This window comes from Sabethes cyaneus, chromosome 2, assembly GCF_943734655.1.
Source record: "Sabethes cyaneus chromosome 2, idSabCyanKW18_F2, whole genome shotgun sequence".
Lineage (NCBI taxonomy): Eukaryota > Metazoa > Arthropoda > Insecta > Diptera > Culicidae > Sabethes > Sabethes cyaneus.
Window position 1 is genome coordinate 178,921,371 of NC_071354.1, and position 12,352 is coordinate 178,933,722.

Here is a 12,352-nt window from a genome sequence, read left to right on the forward strand (position 1 = left end):
GTTGGGGTACAATATAACTAAATCGATTAGTTATTTAGTTATATTAGTTACATATTACAAAGGCAAATAAAAAATATTCGTTGAAATTCACTTGAAATTAATTAGTTGTAGCAGGTAGTTGATAGTTTCTAAAAAAGTTGTTCCCTCATTCTAAAAAGTGGATTCTTATCATATTAAAACCACCTTCACTCACCTTCTAGCACTAAAGCTCCCACACAAAAATGATTACGGTTACAAGCGAAATTTTCCGCTGCGAACTTCTGTTGGTCGCCTTTTATTGACCTGTGTACCGCAGTACAGTAGCAGTCGTACTAGCCTGTTGAATCGAGCGTGTGGGTTTTGCACCCAAATATAAAGAGCGATATTCCAAGAAATCACACCTTGACGTAGCTGCCGTTGCTGTCCCAGAACGTAACGTCGTCGTTATATCAACAGCTGAACTAAAAGTAGAATGATGCCTTTCACACAGCTGCTAGTGCCTTGATGTTTACCGTGCCGGGGCTGGGCTGGACAGAATTACGAACGGAAATAATCCTTTCTGACAAGAGAAGGTAGATTTTTCCACTACAATTCACTGCTCAAACTTTTCGCCTCCTTTCATCCATACACGAGTGGCTATCAAATATACTTCCTACATATGTTGTGTATTTTTCTCACATTCGCTGTCGAAATGCTGTGCACTACGGTAAAGAGCTCCCCACTTGAGGCGGAACCTTTCTTACACTGATACACTTTTTTTTTCCTTCTCCAAACTGACACTTGTCACCACACTTTTTGCCTTATCGCACTCTTTTATCTCCACATTAATATCTTTCTTCTTATCAGCAGGAAAGGATGTAGACTCGAGCTGGACGGACAACGATATTAACTTCGCTCTCACACGAAAGGCACACTCCCTAACTTCTCACGTTATTTCTAACGGTGGCTTGGCAAAATACAAAGAAAATACTGTTGAAAAGCAAACAATCTCAATTGTCAGCACTTCTGGTGTGCCAAGACTTCCTTCTTCGTCGCACAATATCACGAAGCACTTTCCGCAATGTGGTTTCCGTATTACTTTTCCCACCCGAGTCGAGGTTGGTCACTGCTGGCGGGCGTGCGTCTTCACCACCCTTTCTCACTCGCTGGAGGTATTTCCGCCTCTTCTGGCGCAATTCGTGTCACTTTTCCTTCTTCTGTCACTCCATTCGAGATTTTGCACCGCACAAGGAACAATTGGATGATGAGAATAATTTTCAATTTGAATTCATCAAGCCAAAGTAGTGCTGCACAACCGACACAATAGACAGTCACTGGACGAGGCTAACTTTTCTAATCTGAGGTTGAAGCTCAAGGCCTGACCGAACTTTGGCCTCTCCCCGATGCATCCACTGGGATAATGACAATTCACAACGGTCACGACTGGCGGTTATCCGATGGATGGAACTGCTGGTACCATTGTTGCGTTTACTAAACTGATGGAGTAAACGAATTCTGCTTTGTTGACTAACATACAGAAACACACACACACACACTAACACTAAACCATGCGAAGGGTTATTCAACAAGCTTCTCGCGCCGACTGGCTCTGTGACTGGCAGCGGCCCAAACGCACGGGGATGATCTTGCTTCGCAAACGGCACCGTGCTGAATGACCGGGGTTTTTATGTGGTTTCACTCACTGGGAAGACCCGACTGCCCGGCTGAAACGGGAAAGAAAAATTGAAATTAAAGCGTTAGTTGCTGGAATTGAAAGATTGAAGCTGCAGATATAAAATGATTGCAGTAGTGATGAGGAAAGATTGCTGACGGCTTGTCGTGCGAGATCGGTGATCATGCGTTGCAGAAGGAATACTATTACCCCCGCGCGGTTACTTTCCCGTGTCTTGATTTTAGGAACTATATTCTTTATAACATTCATATTGTACGTAAAGCTTTTTTACGAGTACTACAGGATGCCTTTGGTAATCTGTTAATGGTAATGCTTAACAAATTATTGATAATCTTGCAATTTTAAAATGAGAACTTTAAAGTGTTTAAAATGTATGTTTCATATACAAGGTTATTATAACATATTTTGCACTACTTCACATAAATCGGAGTGAAATACAAAATATTTCAAGTGAAGTAGTGAAATATTTACTACCTAGTGCTTTATATTCATACCGTAGAGCAGAACAAATATATTTCATTCTCGTAATATTTTGCCTTGCAGAATCATAAATGTAAGGTATACGATTCTAGTTATGGACAACCCAACACAATGTTGAGATTTGAGATAAGGCGTATTTCAAATTGATTTAATGAGATAATTTTGTATTAACCCTCTAACGCAGCGGTTCTCAACCTTTTCTGGTTCGTGAACTCCATTGGCGTAGCTAGGTAATTTCCCTAGAGGGGGCCTAGGGGGTGCCTTCCAAAAAAAAATTTCATTATGTTCCAGTTACGCCGGTTGTCACCGATAGCACAGGGTTTTGTAGGGAAATACCAAACGGGCTTCATGAGAGCCCGCGCAATTACGGACCAGATGTTTACCATCCGACAGATCTTGCAGAAATATCGGGAGTACAACGTGCCCATGCACCACATCTTTATTAATTTCAAAGCAGCATACGATGCACTCGATCGAGGTTAGCTATGACAGATAATGCACCAACACGGTTTTCCGGATAAACTGGGGCAAATGATCAGAGCTACATTGGATCGAGGGATGTATTTCGTGTGTAACTCGGGGACACTTTCAAATCCTTCCTTCTTGCATACTATTCAAATCGCTCTTGAGGGGGTGGTCCGTCGAAAGCGAAGTCTAGGAGGATTGGATTAAACATAAGTGCCTCGAAACCCAAATACATGAAAGAAAGAGGCTCAATAAATCAAACACGTGCCTTACACGGACGGTAACTGTTCACAGCGACGCTTGCCGGAAGCGGAAGGCACTGCGGATAATATTTGGCGGAGTACAAACTGAAAGCGGAGGGTGGCAAAGACGAATGAATCACGAGCTACAGAAACTATTTAGAGAGATTCCCATTGTTATCTGGCGAAAGTCAGTAGGCTACCGTGGGCCGGGCATGTTGTAAAGATACCGGACGGCAGTGCGACGAAAATAACTCTTTTCAACAGCTACACCAGCACCAAGAACAGGGAGGCTTAACGTGCGAAGATAGCTCGACCAAGTCGAAAGTGATTTGAGACTTCTGAGCAGCGTTGCCAACCGGTTTTTACGAAAATCTGGTAAACGAGAATAAAAAGGTCTGGCAAAAATCTGGCTTCCATTTGGCCTAATGGAAGACAATGTTTGAAAAGCGTCTTTTTTTGTCTGATTAGGCATCAAAAAGTCTGGAAAATCCAGACAAATCTGGAAGGTTGGCAACGCTGCTTCTGAGACTGAGAAATCGGCGACGAGTGGCCCAAGATCGAGTTGAATGGAGGCGACTGTTTGTAATAGCATGAGCCGAGGTGGCTACTAGGCTACTGACGGCTACTGACGATGACAACAACTACGCGTTTGCGATACCTAGTAGAAAAGGAAAACATCAACGCAGTGGGAATATATACACTGATTTTTTCCCGGTTTTTAAATTACAATGGGGAAAAATTGTGGAGGGGGCCTGCATAATTCTGGAGGGGGCCTGGTACCCTAGGCACCCCCTCTAGCTACGCCAATGGTGAACTCCCTAACAGAATTCTGTGCACCATTTTGCTGTGAGATAATTTTTGACAAACCACTGTACTGGGGACAAATCACGAACTCCCATTTGCAAAACGCTGCTCTAACGGATAAGGTCATTTCAAGTCTCAAGATTTGCTTCTAGAGTTTCAGCGCCACATGAAATTACTACTTGGTCTTGAAAACCATTACGTAATAAAACTTAGAATTTTTACTTGTGGTGTTACCAAGACCAGAATCTCAGAAAAATAAGCCAAAATTAAACCGACCTTCGATCCGGCTTATTTTTCTGAGATTAATCCAACCTGGGGGGCTCCGTAGCCGCAAGGTTATCGAGTTTGCTTTGACAAGCGAGTAGTCGTGGGTTCGAATCTTAGTAGAATCAAGCTTTTCGATGTCAAGTGACTTTAGCATGGGTTTATTCTCCGGCCCCTCCATTTACCCTTTTTACATGCTGAATTTAATATTTACCCTCATGACAGTGCAAATGTTCCTCGTATAGTTAAGTGTACTGGTCAGAGGTACAAATGAGTCCTCGCCAGGGACGGCTATAATATGGGATAGTACTGGCAGCGAGGAATAAGTGGGTAAAGTAGATCAAGCTTTGATGGAAGGGTAAACCCCAATACACACAAGCACGCATAAAATTTAATAAGCATATCGCTCATTCAATAGCGATTATGGCAAAAAGAAATGCAGTGCAGGTCATACAGCAAACACCCGGGCGATATCACAATCTGACATAATGTAATTAGCGCGGAATTACAATGGCGTCTTGAATTCTTAAGCTATTCCAGTCAGTTGTAAATAAGAGTAAGAAGTAAGAAGTAAGAAGTAAGAAGTAAGAAGTAAGAAGTAAGAACCGTATGTGTATGTCTTAAGGTGAAACTGAAATTGGACATAAAATGGAACAATAAATCAAATTGGAGTTGAAATTGGACTGGTGGTCAGACATGAAACTAGACCTAAATTTAAATTTCCCGTGCCCGTGCATTATCTACCATAGCTTTTCGTGTTCGACTGTATCGTATGCTGCCGTGAAATCTATGAAAATACAATGCGTTGTGAAAATTAAATCCGTAGTAGCACTGAGCCCCATAAAGCACGCCTGTTACTGCCCTGCGAAATTTTTTGCTATTAAGAATTGACGACGTAACAAGAGAACTTGGGACAGCACCTGGTAAACTATACTAGTATGTTATTAATAAAGAGTTGTTTTTAAGATTTTTTCACGGTTTATCTATCAAGCGAAGTATTGCTAGAAGAAATTTAGACACAATTAGGTTAAATTGCCAAATTTTTTTTGGCAAAGCCGCTTACTATGCGGATAGACTGAGCCGTTTATGTGAAATTCCTTACAAAAACTGTGTAAAATATCTTTTTTGCATAGCAACTCTACACCCAATTATTGCACACCAAAATAACCTTCTCAGGCCAAATTGATGCACAGCTTTTGTTTTAATTTTTCCTCATTAGGCCATTGCAAATTATTTTTGAAGTTTTTGTCCCCCCGCCCTTCAAAATTGGCTCTAAAAATCGGGGCCCAAAAAAAAATCTGTTAAACCTGAATAAATTTTTTTTTGTATAAAATCAATTAACTGTGGGTTTTACAGCCTAGAAAACTCGAAAAAAGAGTGTGCGGAGTGTTTACGCTTCTAGCACGAAACAAAAATGGAAATACAAATAATGTAGCTTCCGAAAACCGACAAAAACATTTTTTTTCAATGTTGACTCTATTTTGGAAGTTTTTGCATGAAAAATAACAACGTATACATCAAAAGCAAGAATAAATTCGGGTTTCACGCTAAAACTTCAAGCAAAATGCAGATTCCTAAAAATCTTAATTTTTTTTGCGTGATTAAAAAAATCCTCCTCCCCTTGAGTTGTCTAGCATCGAAAGGCCAAAACTTTAAAAATAATATAATAATGTAAGGGCCTTATTGCATTGGCATTACTGCAAAGTTATTTTGCCAAGCCACTTACAGATACATACTTTAGGATTTTATGATATTTAGGAATCCTTTAGCATTATGGACCTGGAAATCTCGCAATAAACAGTGAAAACAGGCTGGTACCGAATGGCCGAAACACAAATGGCCGAATCACGAATGGCCGAAATCCAAATGGTCGAATTCCAACAACAGTCACAGAAGGCCGAATCACGCATGACCGAGTCACGAAAGGTTGAATTTTCCCGGAATGCCTAAATCAACAAAAAATGACCAGAATGTTGCGCCATGTAGTATAAATACGGGCGTTTTACAGAATGCAAAATAGAAGTATTTCAACCGTCTTAGAGACAACATCGATTTAACCACCGTGATAGTAACAACAAGTGATTAGAACTAAGTGAAAGTGCCACATTGTGCAAAAGTATAGTTAAATAAAAGTAGTGTTAAGTAAAAGTGAACTTTTCCCGACGGGGGGGCAGCCCCCCCGCAGAAACCACTACTATTTAGGTGCATGCATTTTCCTAGGTTTACTGACACGTAGGGATTATCCCTTAGTTAAACAGCGTATACCCTGTTTGTGCAGGCCGAAGGCCGTGACTATTTTCGGCCGAATATGACGTTCGGCGATACGTGTTTCGGCCTTTTGTGATTCGGCCATTCGTGATTCGGTCATTTGTGATTCGGCCGTTCGTGATTCGGCCATTAGTTATATTATGCCATTTGTTATTTCGGCCATTTGTGATTCGGCCATTCGTAGGTAATCCGTGAAAACGGGAAAAATCACGATACGGAAAACTACGGCTCTCATAGCTTACGTTAATAAACAAAAAGCAGTACCGCAGAGAAGTGAGCTGCCAAATGCGCGTTGCAGAAAAGCAGGGGATAGGACAAGAAAGACAGGTGTGCAATAAAATTGAAAACAGTGTTGTACGTTATTCCAATCAATGAACTGACGAATTTATCGGCAATTCGTGTTATAAAGACTCAATTTTATTCAATTATTAAGTAAGTTTCTATCAATACTACGAAACCCACGTGACCCACAGAACATGTTTATTTGCATGTAACGTCCATTGAAAGCTCATTTTGTAAATAAACTATCTTAATAATTTTTAAAAGAAAATCGTATGATGAAGGCGAAACTGGGACACATGTAAGAATATTTATCATTGCACCTAAAAATCATGTTGATTTACAGAAAAAATTGTAGCTCCCTGGATAAGAAAATTGTATAGCCTATATTGTTGCCAAATTAATAGTAAGCGCCTCTGTGGTTCAAAAGTAAATGTATACCAGCGAGCAACATGCTCTGGCGGGTGTTGTGGGTTCGTATCCGGTTATAATCTCAGATTATAGCTTAGTTCGGTATCTTTCAGCATTGGACAAAAAATAGGAGTCACAACGACTACCAATAACCCCCCCCCCCACCTTTCCGCTCTTTCCCCTCCATTCCAAATTTTTTTTATTACTTTCCCTTACCGTCCCTTCATCAATTGTAGAACCATCGTTTCAAAAAAATAATAGAAAATATTAATAATAAACCATCGAGAAAAGGTGCAAACACTATGACGTGTGTAATAATTGGGTGGTGTGCAATAATTGGCAATTTACCATATATGGCGGCAGCTATAAAACGTGTTGAAAATCTTTCATTTTATTTTTTAATTGAGATACAAATCCATTGATGTTACACATGGCTCTACATTAATGTCCGTATTTTTAAAACTATGAAATAAAATACAGTTTTATACGACAGACTTCGCAGTCAGCTGTTAGAATACAGGACAATTGCAGGGCCACTTGCTACGATCCTATTGATTCCAACAGCCTCTCCCAGCCGAGATTCGAACCTACGACGACTGGCCAGCATCATACCTCGAGGTCAACTGGAGGCCAAAATGATCAAAATATGCTTTTTCAGTCCTACGCATTCTTAACTATGTAATTTACGTGCCCAATATTAGTAGTATTAGCATTAGTATTCGCATTCGAGAAATTTGGTTAATAGAACAGAATCATTTTTTGAATATAAAAAACGAGAAATGAATCACAAAACCCCATCGGCCCTCTTTCGATTAATGAAACCATGGGCAGTGTAGTGATGATGACTTTTTAGAAAGGTAGCTGCTTGTGCTTGTGTTTTCCAGCATTCGTAGAACATTACCAAACCTCAATAAAGTTAAAGTTGCTTGTTCGCTGAAAATTTCGGCTGTGAAGTCAAAATCTAAAAGTGAACCAACTCTGCATGTTTATAGCTTTGCAACTGATTGTTCAGTTTTACAGTTTGTTTAATTCTTACTTTACTAATCTTCAAATACTGCATTCATTCAAAATTTAAATTCAATAGTTGTAGAGGCAGCTTCCCCACAAAATACTGATATAAGATTGGAGTATTTTATTACAATCCATTATATAAATATTATAATTTAATAGCTTTTATTTAGTTTTCAACTAATCGCATTAAAATGAGTGAATGGGGAACACTTCACTCACGTTCGCCTTTGTTCTAATAAAACTTAAAACCAGCAGCGGGGCACTCAACGCTCACGATAGCTAGCTAGCTTTCAATAAAAAGACTAGCTGATACCAGTAATCTCTGCCGCCCTCGCGGGAAAAGTTTTTTAACAAATGTTTATCGGAAGATTTGCAGTAGCCGTAAAGCAGCAAAACAAATATCCAGCAGGGAAGTGCAAGTGGGGGCGAAGCAAAACAAAAAAAAATATTGTAAAGTTGTGAACCGACCGGCTTTAACCGTTTCAGTGAAAAGATTAAGCAAACATTGATAAAGATAATAAAATGTTGGTTATGCCAAAGTATTAGATCCTACGCTGCGGCTTACTAGAAAGGAATTTATTTTTGCTGTTTGTTTAAACTACTTTTTTGAGTTTAATTTTCTTACAATTATTATCGTAATTATCATGATGTCATTGTTTGAAGTATTCAGCATCGTTCGACTCAGAATTCCAAATAATAATTCCATTAGTCACTCACTCGTTCATTCACGCAACGCAAAAACATTCGAGAACAAGATCTTTATTAACCTTCCTGCATCATTAGGCCCGGCAGCGGAGGCGGCGTAGACGGCCGGTGACGGAAGTTCTTTATTACCGAAGAACCGTGACTGTCTGAAAGTCACCGAAATGCACAACAAACCAGGCGCCTCCTCCGCACCGTTTGCCTGCAGCTTGGGGTTGAGCAGCAGCAGGTTAGATTCAGTTTGCAGTTACTCATCAATTAGCTAATAAATAGTCACATAAGCCGCCAACGGACTCTCATGATCGTTTTCATTCACGTGTTTCTTTTTTCTTCAGTTTGCTCGAATTGTATAGTGCAGAAAGGCAACACAGAGCCAGTAAATCACACAATCTCTGAACTTGTGACAGAAAATTTATGACGGCCATTTTATGATTTTATGGTAGGTACTACTCACTGTGTGCTGTCCGCTACCGTTGTCGTTGAATGGAAACAGTGACTGAGTGGAAAATCTTGGCAAACTTTTTGAACTACCACCGAACGTGCCACTTAGTACTGTGTACACCGCGCGAAAAGTGGGTTGTTTTATCCCCGGAGGACAGATTGTAACTGATTACGGGCCCAGAGCGGTTCTACGGGGTCTTCCACGGAGCCGGGCCGAGGTACGGTCATTTTATGATGGAACAACTTACACTTACTTGTTGAAACCGGTACCCCGCTGGAGACGATAGCTTCGACGGACGATACAGTAGCGCAGCGAGAAGAGTGCCGGGACATGTCGCTAATTTAATCAGACAACGCGAGTTGGAACGACGTTTGCGACGACGATGATGATGATGATGATGCCGATGATGGTGGCGATGATGTTACTAAGTGTGATATGAATCCACCTTATGCGGGCTAACTCGGTACTTTTGCATTTTCTGAAATGAGCGTACGACAAGTGCGGTAGATTGGTTGCTATTATCTGTAGCTTTCTGCCATGGTTGTCTCGTTTGTATACTGACAAGTTAGTTTCTTGGCGAATGAAATTTCGACTCGAAGGACTCGAAATCATTTTATATATATGCGAAAAAAATATACAGAATTGATAATTGAGGAATCAGAAGGAATTTTATATAATTTTAAATTTACTTTTAGAGAAAAGGCTAGATAAATAAAAGTGGAATAGTTCAAACCAGTACCAAGCCAGCTTTATGAGGGCTCGGTCTTTTATGGATCGAATAAAAAATCTTCAGAATGGTCGAGAGTACAACGTGCTCTCGCATCATGTTTTCGTGGATTTCAAAGCAGCATACAATACAGTTGAGCGCGAAGAAAAGAGGACTTTAATTATAACTATTCTTGGTGATGACTCACTGTATTCCTCTGACCAGTACACTTGACTAAAAGAATAATTTTTGCACTGTCAAGTGGTTTCAATATGGTAACATAGAAATCAGCATTAAAAGAAGACTAATCAAAGGCCAGAAAAAACTCACTCGATATCGAATGGCCAGTTTCTAGTACGATTCGAATCTAGGACTACTTGTTTGTCCAATCAGACTCGAATGTAACGGAATATAATATGTCTGTTCGAGTTTTATATGTCGGAGCTCAATAAACAATCATAACATCAAGAGCGGGGTGATCGACATTGAGCGTGAAGACAGGTTCAGTTGCCTCGGTAATCGCGTGAAGTTGTATGCCGAATCATTAACAAATATCAGAACTAGCAAGCGATTATTCCTATTTAACACAGGGCTAATCTGTGTCAAGCCGTGGAAGTAGAAATCACCTATAAGCGCGGTGCAAGCCGCGGAAGCTTGAGAGCGATGGTAATCGATGCTGGAGTTTACAGGAGCATTCCAAGTTAGTTCGGACTGGATGTATTCGTAACAGCAGCCCTAAGTCGCTCGATGCTAGATGAGAATGCACATTTCCAGCTGAGTCTATATATGTACTGATACTTGTAACGTCGTTCTTAGACGTGGGGGTAAATATATTACACCGACGCTTTTATTACGATCTGGCGACTTTTACTCATAGCTGCCCAAGTGTTTCATAAATCGAAGATGGGTCGACGAAGCAACTCAACTGGTTAGAGATGGCGATCAACACACCTCCGCCACGGGATTTTTTACTGTTCAGCTGGATTGGACCGGATCATTAACACCGGTTTGGAGGAGGTTAGCAGCAAAGTTGAAAACGAGGACTACGTCTTCGGACGATTTGTTACATTGTATCGATTTGTTGATTTGTACCGCACTTCCCTGCTTTGGAATTTTGAACGCCCCATTCAATATATCTACACCGACCGGCAAATAAAGTGCCCTACTCTTCATTTTTAGAATTTTTCTCAAAACTGATCAATGAACTTCGAGTTTATTACGGTCAATAGACCCTTTCCGTGGAACGTGAACGTTGTTTCCTCTAGAGCTTCTTCTTATCATATATTTGGTTTTTGACGCATTGATTTATAACCCAATTCTCCTAACTTCCGTTTACAGTCTGGTGAAGACGTTTCGGGTTTTCAAGGTCGTCTGCGAAGGCTAGCACAGCTTGTCCAGAAAACCGTACTCGGGCATTATCTGCCATAGTTGTTCGCGCTCGATTGTATTTTATGCTGCGTTGAAATCCGCGAAAATAAAATATGTGGGCACGTTGTAGTCCCAATAATTCTGGAGGATTGTTCGAGTGTTCAAGTTTGATTCGTAGTAGTACAGGTTCACATGAAGCTCGCTTGATACTTCCCTATGAAATCTCTTGCTATTGCAAATAGACGACATAAGAAGATCTGGGAGACCACACTGTAGGCAGCGTTGATCAGCGTAATGCCGCAGTAATTACAAACAATAATTGAGCAAATCATTTTTTTGGTAGATGGGACAAACCACACCTTCCATCCACACGTATAGTAGTTTCTTCTCCTCCCAATCGTTTGAGATCCCAATTACCCAATGAAGTGCTGTTGCTAATGGTTCTTTACCGTTTTTGTAGAATTCTACTGAAAGTCGGTCCTTTCGGGTACCCTACTAGTACAGTTGTTACAACCCAGTTGTGGCAACCGATATACGACTATTTTCCGTCATTAATAAGTTGCTACTACTAGAAATGTCATACGTGTACTGCTTGGGTAGCTCTATTAGTCTTCAACTATCTGATTTTTTGCCGGATATCTTTGTAAGCCGGGACACTGTTATCTTTTCTAGGCACTCCTAGGCCTAGTTTTGCTTTCCGTCCCCTTCTGTTATATCGTCATTGAGCTGCCTTCGAACAATTGCTTGCTTGCCTCCTTGCTCTCGTTTTTGATTAAGTTTCCTTCCTCGTCCCTACACATAACAGGCTTCAGTGTATATCTTTATGAGACTGATTCAACTTTACATAGAACATGCGCGTGTTATTAGCCCGGATTAGTTGTTCTAGGCCTTAACGGTCTCTGTCCTCCTACTGGCGCTTTTTCCTTCTCAGGATCATGGTTAACTCATTTCACGCTCGTCGATGCTTGGCCAAATTCTCCCTCGTGGCAATGCTTAGTTCCTTTTTCTAGCCTCTTTTCGTCTCTAAAGCTTGTTGGCAATCTCAGTAAATATTGTTTTTTTGTTTTACTTGTCTCTGACTCTGTCGCAGTCCAACGTAAACTTTTTTGTAAAGTGAAGGAGTTTTTGGTGCGAAAAATGATCAACTGGATGAAACTGGGAAATTTCGATATGACCCCAAAATTATATTGGATCGTTCAATAGCATGTGGGACTCCAACCCACCTTCTCTCGGTTGGTACCCAAGTGCTTTTGCAATTA

General features: G+C 40.6%; 1 protein-coding gene across 3 annotated transcripts in view; it reads right to left on the reverse strand.

The window, feature by feature from the left end:
* Positions 1-12,352, reverse strand: part of LOC128734114 (axotactin) — a 160,503-nt gene that overhangs the window by 113,043 nt on the left and 35,108 nt on the right. For all 3 annotated transcript variants that reach the window (XM_053828134.1, XM_053828136.1, XM_053828133.1), the window contains exon 2: positions 194-1,682. The gene's annotated coding sequence lies outside the window, so the exon portion shown is untranslated. The remainder of the gene's footprint in view (positions 1-193; positions 1,683-12,352) is intronic.